This window comes from Eimeria mitis, genomic scaffold (assembly GCF_000499745.2).
Source record: "Eimeria mitis Houghton genomic scaffold, Emh_scaff875, whole genome shotgun sequence".
NCBI classification, from domain to species: domain Eukaryota; phylum Apicomplexa; class Conoidasida; order Eucoccidiorida; family Eimeriidae; genus Eimeria; species Eimeria mitis.
This window is the reverse complement of record NW_013576444.1, coordinates 11,504-11,755: the sequence shown is the minus strand read 5'-3', so window position 1 is coordinate 11,755 and position 252 is coordinate 11,504.

Here is a 252-nt window from a genome sequence, read left to right as displayed (position 1 = left end):
CAAATGTACGCCGCTCGTTCTCTCTACGCTCTGCTTCTAGCTGCTGCACCTCAGCCTATAAAAAAAAAAAGAGAAACGCAGATAAATACAGAATAAATATCATAATTAAATAAAAAAGAAAACAAATAAATAATATTATTTTTAATTATATATATTAAAACACAAAAAAACACACATTTACTCATCGACTCTGTCGTTCTCTCGCTATTCAGGTCAGCTTGGCCCCTAAATATTAAATTTATGGTTTATTTA